The sequence below is a fragment of the Orcinus orca genome, chromosome 1 (assembly GCF_937001465.1).
Source record: "Orcinus orca chromosome 1, mOrcOrc1.1, whole genome shotgun sequence".
In the NCBI taxonomy this organism is placed as follows: domain Eukaryota; kingdom Metazoa; phylum Chordata; class Mammalia; order Artiodactyla; family Delphinidae; genus Orcinus; species Orcinus orca.
Window position 1 is genome coordinate 36,443,824 of NC_064559.1, and position 15,290 is coordinate 36,459,113.

Consider the following 15,290-nt stretch of genomic DNA (forward strand, 5'->3'; position numbering starts at 1 on the left):
TTAAGGCCTCTGAAATTATTTTCTTGCTGCTTTCATCCTCCCTTTTGGGGGAGAACTTCAGCTAGCCTCAACACTGTCAGATTTGTTTGGTTTTTACTATAAGCTGTTGCTGAGGGCTTTTGGTTGTTTGATGTCGACTTTTGGAGAAGGAATATATCAGTATCCTGAACCCTTTAATACTTGTGCCTTAGACCGTTCTTTCCCTGCTCATAACTGGGGGCAGGGAAGGAGAGTGGTTGTTTGACCCCGTGGCTCTGACCTCGGGGAGTGGAGTTGAGTGAATACTGTTTGACCACAGTTAACCTGTACTGTTGAGGAAGTGACGGACATTCTTTCCAGGAGAGTTTTCTATCCCCTCTGAGACGCCATCTGCCTTCACCCATCAGCAGTTTGGGGACACTGGCTGCTCATCTTCTTGGATAGCTGGAATATGGTATAAAGACTTCAGAACAAAAGCTCTCAACTTCTGCTCCTTATTCTATTTAATAGACACAGAAAACCACCCTCTAAAATGCTTTTGGGTGGCAATTCAGATTTCTATTGTAATTAATAGGAGAGAGATTTGGATTTTTTTCTCCCTTTGAATGGTTTTGAAAGGAAAGATCCAGCAGTATTTTATTTTGTTTTATTTTTTAACGTCTTTATTGGAGTATAATTGCTTTACAATGGTGTGTTAGTTTCTGCTTTATAACAAAGTGAATCAGCTATACCTATACATATGTTCCCATATCTCCTCCCTCTTGCATCTCCCTCCCTCCCACCCTCCCTATCCCACCCCTCTAGGTAGTCACAAAGCACCGAGCTGATCTCCCTGTGCTAAAGATCCAGGAGTATTTTAAATAACACTCATAGTTTGTCCTTCTCAGGTTAGAAGTGGATGAAGATTGAAGTCAGAGTGTGTTTTGACAGGCAGCCTGCTCCCAGATCTTACAAGTTGACTCAACTGTTAAACTGTAGATTTCCCACATATCTTTGTGTAAAAACTTAATAATAGAGGAAGAAAGAAGGGATGAGGCATTCAGAGACTGATAGCAGTGTCAACAGCGCTTCCAATATCCAAATACTGGCTGAGACATAATTATAGCTGTGGGGGGAATCTGGTTCAAAGAATTCTGTTCCAGAGACACACACCAAAGAGATTTCTAGATCTTGAATCTTGATTAACTTAACCATAGGTGCTGAGTACTGAAATGATTTTCAAAACCAGGAGTGTTTTGATTATTAAGCAAGGGAGGAAGATGTGGTGGGGCAGGAGGGATTGCCTCATCGGAAAGGTGCCTGAAGAAAAAGGGAGGAGACCTCTGCTCTACCCGGGGTGTTAGGCCATTCCTGGGGAGTTAGGTCAAAGAGCTGTAGAGCAGCAGCAGGGCCTGTCATGGGGGTTCTGATATCTGCTATCTCACAGCCCTGAGAGTTGGTGAGAGGTGGCGGCTGCCTTGATGCCCTGCTCCCTGTCTGTGGTCTGGTGACTTCTTAGTCCTATTAAATGTAATCAGTGCTTTAAAAAATAGTCCCGTTCCGCCCTGCTATTTCTCTACCTCCACCTGAGAGAGGTAACATTTACATGCTTTTTGGTGGGTGCTATGACCTTGCCTCACCATCTCTCCTGGCTGCTTTTGCGAAGATCTAAGTCATACTTAATACTTCTCTCAGAGTTGGAAGGGACTTCAGAGGTCATCTCATCCAACCCCCTCATTTTGCAGATGAGAAAACCAAGGCCCAGAGCAAAGGCTTGCTTGAGGTAATACAGCCATGCACTGGGCAGAACCAGGATTAGCACCCAGGACGCCTGACCGCTTCCCACTTGGGTACTGCACTGACATCAGCAGGCTTGGCCCTGGGACGGGCTGCTGCTCCAGAGCCTCTCAAGCCCGAGGAGCTACTGTCACCGCAGGCCCTCCTTGACTGTCGGCCAGGGGGTGCTGGGTAGGGACTTAGCGGCTTCCCAGCAGAGGTTGCCAGAGTTGGAGAGGCAGCTTATAAACCAACTCAGCAGCTCCATGAGTTTTGAATCTTCAGTAACAAACATTTTTTTTTTTTTACCACACCCTCCCCTTTTTAGGAAGTGTTTGCTAGAAACCTTATTTACTAGTATTATTTTTTGTGCAAGAACATGAGAATTCTATTCACTATTTCTTTGGTAGGGACGCCTGGTCTCAGCTCACTTGTGCAGTAATTGGTCCTATTCCCTGTGGGCTTCCTCAGTTGCTTACTGCTTCATTGTGTCATGGTGACTCCTAGGTATTAGCTGAACAAATTTAATTAAAGCCAGCACCGTTGTCCCTCTCTGCCGTGTGACTCTGATTCGGTGAAGCATATTATTGCTTTACAAAATATAGAATGTTGTCATAACTTATCTCTGTTTGTCTTTCCGTTGTGTGGATTAGAGGAAACAAAGTACTGTTCCTTCTCCTTGCCTTTCTCCAGCAGTCCTCCCTCCAGGTGACTTTGTGTCACCGCCATGTGGCTTCCTTGGTGTTCTGAAGGGGAGCTGATCAGAACCTCTCATGGTTGAGAGGGAGAGCCGGGGCTCCCACATCCCCACAGTGCAGGCTGCCCCCTCTCCAGCACGCCTCGTGCTGTGTACCGGTCGGGGAGCAAGAGAGTTTGTGGCTGGGTGAGGGGCAGTTTGCTGGATGGAATCACAAGGTGAGGAAAGTTTCATTAATCAACCAATTTCTTTTATCTCCACTGTTGTTACAGTAGTTAACAATTCTCTGAGCATCCTACCATATGCTTTGTTGTATGGAGGATACAGACATTGAAAGTGGCCTTAAAATTTTGGAGGTCAGGAAGCTTATTTGGAGAAGGTGAAATTAACAAATGTAGTCTAGGGCTGTACTGTCCAGTATGGTAGCCAATGCCCATGTACAGCTATTTAAAATTAGCTAAAATTGATTAATTAAATTAAGCTAAGCTAAATTTAAAAATCAGTTGCTAGCCACATGTCAGGTGTTCAGTAGCTACATGTGGCTAATGGCTACTGAATTGGACAGTGGAGAAGAACATTTTTGACCTTGTAGAAAGTTCTGTTGTACTTTGCTGGTCTAGGGGTTAAATTGTGTGGTTGGGAATAGAAGAACTTTGAAGAGGCAATCTGTGAGGACCGAAGGAGCTGAGGACAGTCTCTGAGGAATGAGCACATCTGCAGGAGGTGATGGTGGCGTTGCCCTCGGGGCAGCTGAGGGGAGAGTGGATCAGTTGGTATGGAGCAAGTGGGGCTGGTGACTCAGAATTGAGCCTAACCGATCTTTGTGTTAAAAGCAGGTTTTAAAGTGTTTGAGGAACATGAAGTAAACTAACAGGATGTTATAAAGAAAGGTTACAAATCTCTAAGGTTGGGGCTTGTGGTTTTTTGAGGGAAGGTGTAGCTTCTGGGTTCAGAGACCCTGTTCTTTGCTTTGGGCCCTACCCTGGTTGCTGTCTACTGCAGCAGGGCTCTTGACATCCACTGAGGCAGGATCAAAGCCGGGGCGGCTCATGGTTCTTTTTCACTTATGAATTCTGGGCTTTGATAGAGCTTGAAAATAATCTCCAGCTAAGATGTGGGATCAGTGGCTGACAAAAGGGGGAGAAAAGCAGCCCCAGGCCTCAGGACCAAATATTGATGGGTGCCTGGGAAATGAAGGGGTCCTTTTTAGAGGATGAAGGTATTGGTATTCATAATTAAGATGTTTTGACTGCTTGGAATCTGAGGAGTTGGGCCATCATCAGTTGACGATTTTATTTAAGAAGCAGGTGCAGGGGATTCTGGGAGAAGCCTGGAGGAGCCAAGCTTCACGACTGCTGGAGGCAAACTTAACCCTTGGCCACATCCTGGGGATGACGGAGGCCCCCTCCCTACCTGCAGAGCCCAGGGATGTGTGGAGTCTGTGCCAAGAGGAATGCCAGCCATGGCGGGGAAGACAGGGCATCAGTATCTGCATCTGAGTCCTCTCACGATTCCCAAGTGGCCCTCCTGTGCTCTGATGCAGGACTCTCCCTGGTAGTTTGACATCTGTGGCACAGGATTCATACTTTCCTACTCCCTCTCCTCTGCATGAGGCCTTCCCAAGGATCCTGTGGGGTCTCTTTTTTCCCCTCCTCCCTGTGCTGCACCTTTCCAGTTGCTGCAGTGTCCTGGACAGAAGTGGGTGGGCAGGGCAGAGCTGTTCTTCGTGTATGAAGGGGCTGCAGCTGCTCTTGGTAATGAAATAAGGCTCAGTGGCAAAGAGACCCACAACTCATAGTTCCTTAGAGCTCACAACACTCCCTGCTTATCTTTCTTGACCCTTTCCACCTCACCGAGGAAGAGGCTGGGCCAGTCCAGAAAGATTCAGTGGTATATCCAAGGTCTTACCTGGTATCAGCATCAGAGCCGTGTCTTGGGACCTGGTTCACTGGGACCTCCTCTTGGTCTGGGTTCCTTTGGTGTTTTGGTTGCTAGAGGTAAGAGTATGGGGATTGTGGAGCTGGCAGTGCAAAACTCATCTCCACTAACTGGTCACTGGGATCTTTCTACATTAGTCATCTTAGAAACGGGGACATTGGTATTGAGATGGGACCATGCCACTGAGCAGCTCGATGTACACCAGATATGTAACCAAAATCAGATTTTATACCTTTTCTAGTCCTTAGGGGAATAGTGATATTTTGTGTTTTAAGATATGTATGGATATAAATATCTAGGGATGAACCCGATACCATGGGTTATGTGCTAGATTCGAAAGAGAGAGAGAGAGAGAGTGAGAGAGAGAGAGAGGGAGAAAGGAAGAAAGATAGAGCTAGTCTTGGTGCCCTGCTAACTAGCTGTGTGACTTTGAACAGGTCAGTTAAACTTTCTAGGCCTCGGTGTACACATCAGAAGGTCAGGCTGCCAGTGGCTCCTGGGACACGGCAGTGTGGATAGTGGAGGGCTGTGCTGGAGGCAGGAGGCAGGAGAGCTTGCTGACTTGCTGCACGTCTGACCGTCGGCAGCGTCTGGGCCAGCCTGGATGCCCTTTTGATAGGCTCGCTGCTGCGTTGCAGGGCAGCTCCCGTCCACTTAATTAATAGCCATCCCTGACCAGCTGCGCCTTCCCTTGTGTGAAGACTTGGTGAGTGTTCCTGCAAGTGCCTCAGCAGAGAGGATGGACTGTGTAACTCAGTGGGGTGTGAATCCTCTCCTTCCTTGAAATCAGAAGAATCTTAGTGTTCTGGTGGCTCAGGGTAGAGATGGAAACTCTTCCTTTTTTTTCGCCATCTGAAACTCCTTCCCGTTTGAAGTTACGGGGCCAAACATGGCTGCTGTGGTTGGCTGTGCAGGCTGTGCCCGGCACAGGGCACCTGGCTGAGGGAGGAGGAGGGCTCTAATCCAACTCACTGTCCATTTGTCAGGCTTTGCCTCGGTGTGTGACTGGGTCCATACAGATGGGTACCTTCTTCTAATTCACTTGGAGTTATAGTATGGGTTTGGGGCTGTTCTGAGGTGAGAGCTGGGGACTGATTCCCAGAGTTTATGGGGAAGTTAGGATGTACATCCAGGTACCACTTCTTACCCGTAGGACTGGGTACTAAGGGATGTAAGGAGAATGAGGAAGCAAGAGGAGTGGGAGATGCCTAGCGAGGTCTGTTTTCGTTTCTCTTCTTCCTGCCATTCAGGGCTAAAGCAGTGCTTTTAGCCCTGGAGCTTTGGACTGAGGTCCTGAGTGCCAGGCCACAAGACTTTTTTGGAGGAAGAGGAGACTGAGTGGAAGCGGGGATAGGGTTGTGCTCCCCTCTGGCAGTGCAGAGTTCTTGGGGGTCTTTATTCTCTGATCCGGTAAACACCTTAATGTGCCGTCTGCCAGGTTGTATAGGCTGGGACGTGGCTCCAAGGTCAACTTTATCTGTAATTGATGTTCCCTTCTAAGACCAGCCAAGCTGTGTGTTCATTCCGCCAGGAACCTGAGCTGTCCAGAAGGATCGTATGAAAGGGCATCTTACTCTTGAGGGACGTTTCCAGGCATCTCCATGGCCAGTGTCCATCCAGGGCTCTTCCAGGGAGGTGAGGAGTGAAGGTGAAGCCTTTTCTGTCTCCGGGAAGATGTGGCGAACATCTCTGTTTGGCTTATGTCCGGGATGGTTCTTTTGAACCTGAAGCAAAGGCGAAATCTCTCTAGTCACAGGTAGAGGGGCGTGGGAGGAGAGCCCTTGACGGCCCCGCCAGCTTCTCCACCTTCATGCTCCTGTGGGGCTCCTTACCCTCCCGGGCCCTCCCAGGAAGTGATTGAGTTGATCACTTTGCTGCCATTTTGATTATTCATATTGTTATGAGGCTCCCAGCCCACACTGGACATGTGTAACCGGGCCTCCCGCCCAGGGCCCAGAACTGTCACTCAGCCCCTCTGTCTCAACGGCTAAAAATAAACCTGCCACTGCTGCAGTCTCCCCCCACAGCCAGGCCCTGATGCCTGTCCCAGGTCTTCCTGCCACACTGCTGAGCTGTGTCTCACACTCACTTGCACACCCTCCCCACCGGCCCCCTTCTCTTCCAGCCTGAGCTTGGTGGGTGGTTTGGGGCCAACTGGCTTTTCTGAGTGCTGAGAGTGAGCCGTGGCTGCTGCTTCTCCAGGTGTCGAGATTTATGTGTGGAGGCTCCGTGGAGCTCGGGGAAGGCTGAATTAGCCAGGGAGGAGGTGAGCGGGCTTGGCACCGTTAGACTGTGTGTGTGCTTGCATCCAGATCTGGCTTCCTCCAGACTCCACCCGCAAGCTAGCCTCCCTGGCAGAAGGAGTGTGGGGATGAGCAGAGGAGTCCAGCACGGCTGTTCCAGGCTCTCACCCAGCCACACGCCCTGTGGCTGAGGTGCTACCTGCCCCAGGACTCCTGCCCTGCTGCTAAGCTATACTCTCCACCTCCGAAGCATGGGGCTTCAGGTTACCAGATTCAAAAGTGTGACCTCATCTCTTTGGCTTCCAAGAATAACTGGGCCCTGGCTCTCAGGGCCTGTTTCATGAGTCAGGCCATGGCCCCTCTGGCCCTCCCAGCTCAGCCACCTGCAGGATGTCACAGAGAGCATGGTGTCTTCTACCTCCTGACTGTGGGGGGCAGGGCTGTTGGTGATCTGTGTCCCTTGAGGTCCATCGAGGTGGCCTCTTCCCCTACTGCCCGGGGATCCTGGGGCACTATAGAACAAGGAGAGGAAACGGGCTCGGGTAGCTGAGATGCCTATTTAACTGATAGATACTGGGCAGAGTATTTCCTTTAGTTGACTTTGACATTCTCTTCTTTCTGATTTTTCTAATCCTTGGGCAGGTGTTGGTACTAATCCTGTTGGATAGGAGGATTCTGTGTTTTCTGGTATTAGGGTTTATCTGGGAGAAGGAGTGCATGGGAGAGAGCCGAGGTAGGACTTGGGGGACCCTCTGCTTTCAGCTAGAGTTACATACCCAGACCACGTCTCCATGACTGCCTACTCCTGTCTTTCCCCCTGGGGCCTCATTTCCTCTGCAGGGAGAGATTTATCTGCCAAGGCCCATTGGCCTCTGGAGGGGAGGAGTTGGGTGTAAATTGCTAAGAGTTTATTTTTAACTCTGACAGAAGGAGTCCCTGTCCTTGGAGTAGCCATGCCCTCCCTCTTCTCTCCCTCTCCTGGGCCTCCTTGCCTGGCTTCTGTAATTCTTAGAGGAAGGGATTTTTAAAGGAAGGATTTTAAAGGCAGTCTTCACAGGAGCCTTAGGTGAGGGAAGCGTTTCTAAGTGAAGAATCTGCAGATTGCTCGTCATGCCTGATTTCTGCAGAGTTCAAAGAGTTGGGGGGTGGGGCAGGAGAAAGAGGGGGAGCCCTGGGCGCTTGGAGCCACGTGTGTGGAACTTAGAGCATCCTAGGAATGCAGGTGGCCTGGTGGAGGGCCCGGTGTGCCCTGGAGCTTGCTGCAGTCAGGCTGCTGCCTGGGGGAGCAAGGTCTTCTTGTACCTTTCGTTGTGCTTCTCTCCTCACTGGCCCCCGGATCTGAGGAAGGCTGGAGGCCACGGGGCAAAATGAGTGCGTAGAGTAACCTGCTTTGCAAACTCTCACGCTTACGGAAATGTCGTTTTGCTATTCCCTTTGACTGCCAGGCTCCCCAGCACCATATCCCTTCCACTGGAGCCCTTGTGGGATTCCCAGGGACTTCCTCGCTTCTGTGTCCCCTCCCCCTGGCCGCACTCCAGTCACCTGTGCTCTTAGGGAGGAGGAAGGGGCTGTGAGTTCCCCTTCCTCTGTGCCTCATCTCCCCTGCTATCATGGTCTCTTTTGGTTACCTTGCTTTAGATTTTTTAAAAGAAAATAAAATTGAGTTGGAGGTGTAATTAGAGAAGGAAGGGCTAGAGAGTAGAGGTGGGGGTGGGCTGGGCCTTCGAACATGTGGCCGACCCTGAGGACCCCGGCCTGGAATGAGGTCTTGCCCCCTCAGTTCCTTGGAGAGCATGGGGATTAGTTTACCTAAAGCCCAGCTCTGATCATGTAGCTTCCCAGCATAAACCCTTCCATGGGTTCCCTTTGGACGCAGAGTTCAGGAGATTTCCAAATCCTTCTCAGATCTGACCCCAGTCTGGTTTTTTCTGAGTGTGTGCTGTGCCTCAGCTTAAGTGGCTTATATATGCTGTTTCCTTATGGGGCTCTGCTTTCCAGCCCCACACCCTCACCCGTGGCCTGTACCCCATTCGTCCTATGTCGCCCTTACCACCCCCACCCCATGCTCCCCGTCCCCAGCCCGTCTGTATCTGCCTCTTCTACCCGGTACACATGCTGCTCCTTCCTTCGTGAAGCCTTTCATGCCAGAAGCAGGTCTCCGCCATCCCTCCCTGTCATACTTGCCAAGACACTCTTACATTTTCTTTCACATTTTAAATGTATTTCTCCATGTGTGAAGTGGAGATATTGGATTGTAAGTTCCTTGAAGACCCACATCTCCATTATTTTTGTATCCTCTTAGTTCTATGTAGTGACTATATGCCGCCATTAAAAAAAAAAATTCAGAGAGTATTTTGGCATTGTGCATTATACCTAGCTGCCTCACAAAGGTGTGAAAACTGAGTAATAGTGCATGCTGCCTACATAAGTATAAGGTACTAGCAGTGATCCTCAGGGTGGAGGGGGGTGGCCCTGGGTGAGGGGCAGTATTTGCCTGGGCTCTCTGAGAATGAGCCAGGGCTATAGTGAGGGTCCCCCTAAGTGTCTCTCCCTGCTCTTCCTCCTGTCTGCTAAAAAGCCATTCTCAGGACAGCCTTCTGGGCGTTCTTCCCTTTACCCACTCGGATCTGCTGACTCAAGCTGTCACCTTATGTTTCTGCTAACGGAGTTCTCGTTCTTGTAAGGGCCCTGACCACAGTTTCCCATTGATGCCTCTCCTCCTCCTCCCAGTTCCAGAGCCCCTCCTTCTCCTGTTGTGCTGTGGAGATGACCCTTCTGCCCCTTGGAGAACTTTAACTGAGGGAGGGACAGATGTGGAGCTTGCCAGCTCTCCTACAGTTCTTGGCATCTTCGCGTCAGCTCCAGACACGGCAGAGACACACAGATGCAGTCCAAGGTGATCTATCTGTCTGCTGGCCTTGTTCCTGTGTGTTGCAAGAGGACCAGTATTGAGCCTCATGTTGCTGGGACTGAGGTCAAAGGTTTGAACCTCGTGGGACCAGTTAATTCCATGCAGGGGAAACAGAACTGGACTGGCATGTGAGAGACCTGCCTGGCTGTGTGGTTCTCAGCAGTCCTTGAACCTTTCTGGGCCTCACTTATTTTCTTCATTCGTAAATCTAAGGGCTCTCCTGTATTGAAGGGCTTTTTTCATTACTGCTGCTGCAACCCCACTGCTGGGAAAACAACCCGATGCTGGGAAAGAACCCGATGCTGGGAGAGAGGTGGTCAGCCCAGGTTCCAGGGATCCCGGGATTGGGTGCCATCCTCTCTGTCCTCACTTTCTGCAGGCCAGTGTTCTTTCACCCTTCTCCGGGCTGTAGTATTTTTATTCATTCAGGCATTCAACCGATGTTTATAGACATGGATTCTTCTCTGTGCCTACCTCCTGTCTTCCCTGCTGACTGGCCATCAGGAGGCCCAGATGTCAAGATTAACCTAGAAGGTCGACTAGTCAGGGTCATCCCCTTGGGTTTAGACCCCTTTAATACCTCTGCTATATGAGATGAGAGGGATTTAGAACAATGAGGGTTGATTCTTTCTTGCAGTTTAGACTAGACCCCTGCCTTTCTAAGTGGGATTTGCGTTAGGGTGCCTTCTAGCCCTCTGAGATCCAAAACAACCCACTACCCAAGAAAATTAATTAGAAATGCCAAGAATGACTTTTGCCGCCTCCCTAAGGATAGATCAGAACAGCAGAATGACTTTGATACCTACAACAATCTTCTGTCTTCTGTCTCCTTCAGATCACTGTTGAAAGCTTAGCAACACTGTGAAAGTTTCCCAGATTGGTAACAAGTCTTTATTGAGCAGATATTATATGTATCAGGCATTGTACTAGGTGTTTCACGTACACCCTTGTTAATCCTTAAAATAATACTGCAAAGTAAAAGTCCCCGTTTTACAGAAGAGGAAACATGTTTAGAATCATTCACTCGTTAGCAATTATTTATTGAGCACTTACTAAGTGTTATTTCAGGCTCTGGGGATACATCAGTGTACCAAGCAGACCAAAAAAAATCATTCACTCGTTAGCAATTATTTATTGAGCACTTACTAAGTGTTATTTCAGGCTCTGGGGATACATCAGTGTACCAAGCAGACCAAAAAAAATCATTCACTCGTTAGCAATTATTTATTGAGCACTTACTAAGTGTTATTTCAGGCTCTGGGGATACATCAGTGTACCAAGCAGACCAAAAAAAAAAAAAAAAAGATCCTGCCTGCGTGGAGCTTGCATTCTAGCAGGGGGAGACAGACAGAATATAATCAGATAAATGTCCGATGGTGACAGGTACAAAGGAGAAAGTAAAGGAGGGGAGGAGACCCTGGAAGGCAAGGAACTCGTGTGTGGTGTTGAAATTTCAAATAGGGGCTCAGGGAAGGCTTCATTGTGAAGGCGACATTTGAGTGAGCCCTGGAAGTGATTGGGGTGGGGGCAAGCGGAAGGAATAAAAGTGCAGAGCCCTGAGGCTATTAATGATGGGCGTGCCTAGCTCTAAAACCTGGCTCCCTATAGCTTGCAGAACTGCCTCTCTTAATAGTTCTTCCCTGACTCTGCTATAATTCAGTACTTAGTTGATTCACCTCTTTATTTTATCATCAAATATGTATGGAATGCTTATTTTGTGCAAATTGCTGCAATGATAAGATGGAAGTGCTGCCTTTGGGAACTTAAAATTTAGAGGAGGAGTGAGCACCTTTGTGTATAAAAGGAGTAAATCTAGACTGACCCCCCAAATCTGGACTGTGTGCCTTCACATGTCTTCCCTCTTGACCCTCTCTGACAGAGGCAGTACCTCTGACAGAGGTAGTCCAGGTGGTCTGGTCCAAGTTTTATACATAAAGAGGTTCAGGGAGCCGGTGGTGGGAAAGTGGTGGAATCAGGGCCACAAAGGATACAGAGACTCAGGGTGAGCTCCTTGAGGCCGGAGGGGTCAGGGGTGCGGTCACTTTTGCCTGGTATGGACTCACACCTGTGACAGGGCCCGGGGCCAGTGCAGACAGAAGTTTGGCCAGTGGGAGGAGTAGTTTGAGGGACTCCACTGGGGCTCCCATCTTCTGTTTGCTGAGGGGGGAAGACCCAAGGTCTCCCTAGGGATGTTTCTGGTAATGGGAAATGCTTGGGATTACGTTGACTGGCTATCGCCTGGAGCCGGCGAGGAAGGGGGTGATGAGAAAGGGCTGGCCAGGCTGCAGCTGTGGCTGAGGCTCTTGTCCTCTTCTGGGCCCTCCCAGGGTTTCTCTTTTGCTCTGAGGAGTTGCATCCTTCCTGTGTTGAGCCTCCCAGGTAGACCAGTGGGCAGGTACACTCAGGGTGCTCTCTGAGCCCCAGCTCTGGCCATCTTTGCCTCCAGTCTCTCAGGAGCTGGGTGAGCGGAAGTCAGGGCTCGGGATGGAGCTGACCGTTAGTGAAGATGGGAAAGTGAAGCAATGGGTCAGGTCTGTTTTTTCCTGAGCATGTGCTGTGACAAAGGAAGTTGCAACATTTTTTTCTCTTTCTTTTTATAGAGCAAGAAGAGGGGAAAATAAGTCTTCCAGTAAACTTCAGAAAAAAGATCTGGTCTTTGAAGGATGGCTGTTCTCCCCCTCCCCCGCAGGGATTTTTTAGTTTGTAGTCTTTCTCCCATCCTTCCTCACCCGCCATCCCTGCCACCGTCCCTCTTCTCTGAGGGCCTGTGTCTCTGCAGCAGGCTGAGCACCTCTCCCGAGCGGAGGCAGTCAGTAACTTGGTCTGAGGGAGCCTTGAGAAAGCATCTTGTCCACTGTGAGTGTGTGTCCAGGCAGATGCTGGCAAAAGGGTCCCGAAACATGGGAGCAGGAATCAAGGCTGAAGGACCACACATGTGAAGCTGGAGTCCTTGGTCAGGTTTGAATTTGGCCTTTGTGCTGTACCTGGGCAGGAATCCAGTTGTGTTTTTTAGTGTGCAGATGATATATTTTCCTGATGAAAACTTTCGAGGTCTGGAAAAGTAGTGGAACTTTTTTTTTTTTTTTGGCGAGATTTATTTCTTCTCCCTTGGATTTCTGTACCCCAGAACAGCCAAAATGTTCCATTACAAACCAGCTTTGAGACTCCACCTTTAGTCAGCTAAGGGATGTTTTAGGTCATCCTTGAGAATGAGGTCTGCTTGCTCTGGGGAAACTGGGTGGTTGCACCAGGCAACAGGCCCCACTGTCCGGGATGGGGTGACGGCTGCTGGCACTGTTGGTGTTAATTGCTTTCTTGGGCAGAGAAGGGCAAAGCCCTGAGGGGTGAAGATTTTTGTTCAGGCTCTTTGTTCTCTGTACCTGTTGTCTCTGGTACAGCTGTCACAGAGCTCCTCCTTTCCTGCTGTTTTCTTTGAATTTAATCTCCCTGTCATGAGGCCGGTCTCTTCAGGCTGGGGATGAGCTCCAAGAGGTGGTAGTGGAAGGAGCAGAGTCACAAGTTTCTTGCTTGTGTAAATCTCAGAGTGAATACATAAACCCTCTTTCGTAGCTAGCCGCACTGGCTGGTCCAGTAGCCACTAGCCACATGTGAGTATTTAAATTTAAATAATTAAATAAAGTTAAAAATTAGTTCCTCCGTAGCACTAGCTACATTGCAAGTGCTCAAGGGTCACATAGAGCTAGTGACTATCGTGTTGGGCAGCGCAGATAAGAGAACATTCTATCATTGCAGAATGTTCTCTCAGACAGTACCAGGCTCTGAGGTCATCATTCTACACCCTGGTAAAGATTTAGCGGAGCTGGAAGGGGATTTGTGTAAGAGCATGAGGAGAGGTTTTGGGGCCCAGTCGAGAGGGTAAAAAGAAGGTGATCATTTAGAAAGGGACTTTAAATAGTATTTTGTTTGTCTTGTTTAGGGCTGCATTCCAGCAGATGGTCATCTAGCCCAGTTGCTCCCAGCCAAGTCGACTGTCAGAATCACCTGTGGGTAACATTTGAAAATACAGATTTCCTGAACTCCACTCTTTGTATCTTATTGTACAAGACTACAGAGGTGGTGTTCAGGAATGTGTGTTTTTGTCTGTGATAATTATCTGTGTTTGGCAACCTTTTGAATCTATTCTTAAATTCCTCCAGTGTTAGGGGAGCTTATCCCTTTTCAAGAAAACCTTAATCTTAAAATATTTTTTTTTCTGGTTTTAAAGTTTTATGTTTGGAGGTTCCTTAAAAAACTAAAAGTAGAATTATCATATGACCCAGCAATCCCACTACTGGGCATATACCCTGAGAAATCCATCATTCAAAAAGATACATGCACCCCAATCAATGTTCATTGCAGCACTATTTACAATACCAGGTCATGGAAGCAACCTAAATGCCCACTGACAGATGAATGGATAAAGAAGATGTGATACATATATACAGTGGAATATTAGCCATGAAAAGGAACGAAATTGGGTCATTTGTAGAGACATGGTTGGACCTAGAGACTGTCATACAGAGTGAAGTAAGTCAGAAAGAGAAAAACAAATACCGTATATTAACGCATATATGTGTAATCTAGAAAAATGGTACAGATGAACCGGTTTGCAGGGCAGAAATAGAGACACAGATGTAGAGAACAAACGTATAGACACCAAGGGGGGAAAGCGTGGGGGGTGGTGGTGGTGGGATGAATTGGGAGATTGGGATTGACATGTATACACTGATGTGTATAAAATAGATAACTAATAAGAACCTGCTGTATTAAAAAATATATAAAATGCAAAAAAAAAAGTTTTATGATCATCAAGTCAAAATTTAGTTCCCTGAAGTTGTATCATCCCTTGGTGCTAGTGGTGTTTTCTGGAGCCTCACAGAACGCATCAGTCACATCTTCCTCACTCGGCCTTCTGCAGATAATTGCGCAGGGCTGTGTGTGCTCCTCTGCTGCCCCAGCGTCATGGCAGGGTTTCAGACTACTTGACCTGCCAGGGGCCCTAGAGAGATGCAGGGATGTGACATCATTCCCAGGATTCTTCTGATCATCAGGCCTTGCTGAGAGATTGAGGAAAGGTCCACATCTCAGTGGACCCCGACAGTAGAGAGTCCTAAGGGTCATCCAGCTGGTACAGGCCGTGCGTACCTTCCCCCTCTTTACATCCTGCTTCATAGGAAGGAGTCGCTGTTTCTCTGCCTGGTTAATGCTTGCTTTTTGAGGCCACTGATCTGGTTTTCTTCAGAGGCATTGAGAGACTCAGCCATCTGTACCCAGGCAGATGTGACCACAAACATTACTTCTATTTAGAGACCTTCAGTGGCCTCCCCTTGCCTCCAGTGTGTCCCTCGAACTCCTAAACATGGTGTTCAGGCAAGCTGGCTTTGACCTTTCTTTCTTCCCCCACCCCAACACGCACACGCACACGCACACGCACACACACGCATGTATGCGCACGTCTCTCTTTCTCTCTCTTTTTCTCTCTCTCCTTCCAGGAGAGGAGAGGGCTCCATCCCACTCTTCAGTGCGTTCTTCTGCTTCCAGATCTTCTTTTGCACCATTCACTTCTTCATCCTTTTATTCCTGGTGGAACTGTGTTTCTCCTTCGAGGCTTAGATTTTACCTGTCCCCCCACCCCCAATTCCAGGCAGAATACCTTTCTGCCCTATACGGGTGGTAGCTCACGCGAGCTCTGTGACTGCTCTGAATTTAAATTATGGTCACTCCCATATCTCGGCCTGCTGGATTCTGAGCCCCTTGAGGACAAGAG

At 48.7% G+C, this 15,290-nt stretch overlaps 1 protein-coding gene across 1 annotated transcript in view; it reads left to right on the forward strand.

Annotated features, from left to right (window-relative positions):
- Window positions 1-15,290, forward strand: part of MAPKAPK2 (MAPK activated protein kinase 2) — a 44,125-nt gene that overhangs the window by 1,922 nt on the left and 26,913 nt on the right. The window lies entirely within an intron of this gene.